Source organism: Blennius ocellaris (genome assembly GCF_963422515.1).
Source record: "Blennius ocellaris genome assembly, contig: SCAFFOLD_388, whole genome shotgun sequence".
NCBI classification, from domain to species: Eukaryota; Metazoa; Chordata; class Actinopteri; order Blenniiformes; family Blenniidae; genus Blennius; species Blennius ocellaris.
The window spans coordinates 9,717-12,500 of NW_027661933.1; the positions used below are offsets into that span (position 1 = coordinate 9,717).

The window sequence follows — 2,784 nt, forward strand, 5'->3', positions numbered from 1 at the left end:
TCTCCCAGCGTCTCCGTCTCTTTAGAATGTTTCTCAGCGTCTCTGTCTCTTTAGAATGTCTCCCAGCGTCTCCGTCTCTTTAGAACGTCTCCCAGCGTCTTTGTCTCTTTGGAACGTCTCCCAGCGTGTCTGTCTCTTTAGAACGTCTCCCAGTGTCTCCATCTCATTAGAATGTCTCCCAGCGTCTCCGTCTCTTTAGAACGTCTCCCAGCGTCTCCGTCTCTTTAGAATGTCTCCCAGTGTCTCCGTCTCTTTTGAACGTCTCCCAGCATCTCCGTCTCTTTAGAATGTCTCCCAGCGTCTCCGTCTCCCAGCGTCTCCGTCTCTTTAGAACGTCTCCCAGCGTCTCCGTCTCTTTAGAACGTCTCCCAGCGTCTCCATCTCTTTAGAACGTCTCCCAGCGTCTCCGTCTCTTTAGAACGTCTCCCAGTGTGTCCGTCTCTTTGGAACGCCGTTGTCTTCGTGCTGATTGAAACGGGGACGTCTCTGATTGGCCGGCAGGACCACGTCTCTCCTCACCAGAGACCAATGACGAACCCCGAGAGGTTTAGCCCCGCCTCCAGCCCGCCCTGAACTGCACAGAGAGCCCCTGATTGGCCGGCTGGGGGGGCGGGGCCTCGTGTCATTGGTCGGCAGGTTTCTTTGTTGATGAGAAGCTGTGAAAACCTCGTGAACCAGGTCCTGGTCCTGGTCCAGGTCCTGGACCAGGTCCAGGTCCAGGTCCTGGTCCTGGTCCTGGTCCTGGTCCTGGTCCAGGTCCTGGTCCTCCCTCTGTGATTGTAAATAGGTTTGAACTGGCCGGTTTTATATTTCCATGTAAATGTTTCAGAGTATTTATTTCGCCTGAAATCAACGTTTTTTTAACTCTATTTTGGTAAACGATGACGTCACCGCGAGGCCCCGCCCAAATAAAAGCCCGTCTTGGACTCCCAGCGGAGCAGGAAGTGGGCGGGGCCCGGGCGTCAGCAGACTAACTGTAGGACAGTGTCACTAACACCGTCAACGTTTCAATAAAGCATCAAAGCCTCTGGACGTCTCCGTCTCCATGACAACGCTGCGCCGCCAGCAGGGGGGGGGGGGGGGGAAGCTCCCCCCCTGCTTCATTTCTACGTCGTTTAAATGAAATGACAGTTTTTAAAAAGCAGTTCGACGTCGATCCTCACGTGGTTCTCTTTCATCAGGAGGAACTGGATTAGGGGTTCTGGTTCCAGAGGTTCTGGTTCTGTGACTTCTGGTTCCAGGGGTTCTGGTTCCAGAGGTTCTAGTTCTGTGAGTTCTGGTTCCAGAGGTTCTGGTTCTCCAGGTGCAGGAGGTGTGTTTGATATATTCACCTTCATTTCTGACCTCATGGCAAATGGATGGATGAAGATGGATGGCTGGATGAAGAAGGATGGCTGGATGAAGATGAATGGATGAAGATAGATGGATCATGGATGAAGATAGATGGATGAAGATAGATGATGGATGAAGAAGGATGGATGAAGATGGATGGATGATGGATGAAGAAGGATGGATGCTGGATGAAGATAGATGGGTGAAGATAGATGGATGATGGATGAAGGGTGGATGAAGATAGATGATGGATGAAGATAGATGGATGAAGAAGGATGGATGAAAATGGATGATGGATGAAGAAGGATGGATGAAGAATGATGGATGAAGATGGATGGATGGTTGGATGGATGAAGATGGATGATGGATGAGAATGGATGATGGATGAGAATGGATGGATGAAGATAGATGGATGATGGATGAAGAAGGATGGATGGATGATGGATGCCAACCGGTTGGAGACAGATGACGAGCAGCCGGAGGAGATGACGTCGGGCCGTCCCGATGACGTCAGCCTGCGCGTGTCTCGGGGTGTGTTTGTTTGTGAGAGGAAGCGGCCGGCTGGACGCGGGGCGGGGTCTGCGGAGACCCGGAGAGGGAAGCGGAGGAGCCGGAGAGCAGCCCGAGCCTCCACATCCCGCGGCACGAGGCGCTCCGGAGGACACACACACACACACTCGCACGCACGCGTGGGCGCGCCCTCACGCCGGTTCACCGGGACGGGACGCACGCGCACCGGGAGGATGGGCCGTCGGTAGCGCGCTGTGTTCTGGGGACGGAGCTCCAGGATGAGCGTAGCGCTGCACGAGCTCCGGAACACCGTGAGTACACACACACACACACACACACACACACACACACACACACACACACACACACACACACACACACACACGCACGCACACACAGCGTGCACGCGTGCGCTACGACTGTCACGCGCTCCCGCGAGATGCAGATCACCTGTCAATCACTGCGTGCGCGCGCGCGCGCGCATTCGGGTCCGCTGACGTCACTAATCAAACAGGTCGACGTTTCCATGTGAACGAGCCGAAGAAGGAGGGATGAAGGGAGGTGGAGAGACTCCAGGTCACTTCATCCTCTCATCGTGATGAAGGTGATGATGATGATGATGATGGTCACCCATCCACCAGGGTTCAGGTTTTCATTTGGATTTGAACTGGTTCTGTTGGGGTTTAGGGCTCAGTCCGGTCCGGTCTAATCCGGTCCACTCTAGTCCGGTCCAGTCCACTCTAATCCGGTCCACTCGAGTCCGGTCCAGTCCACTCTAATCCGGTCCGCTCTAGTCCAGTCCACTCTAGTCCGGTCCACTCGAGTCCGATCCGGTTCACTCTAGTCCAGTCCACTCCACCCTAGTCCACTTCAGTCTGGTCTGGTCCGGTCCGGTCCGGTCCAGTCCACTCTAGTCCGGTCCACTCGAGTCCGATCTGGTTC

At 54.6% G+C, this 2,784-nt stretch overlaps 1 long non-coding RNA gene across 1 annotated transcript in view; it reads left to right on the plus strand.

Moving 5' to 3' along the window:
* The first annotated feature begins 1,919 nt into the window (after positions 1-1,919).
* The window catches only part of LOC308148570, a 7,046-nt gene continuing 6,181 nt past the window's right edge, over positions 1,920-2,784 (plus strand). The window contains exon 1 of the long non-coding RNA XR_013937197.1: positions 1,920-2,153. This is a non-coding gene — a long non-coding RNA (uncharacterized lncRNA). The remainder of the gene's footprint in view (positions 2,154-2,784) is intronic.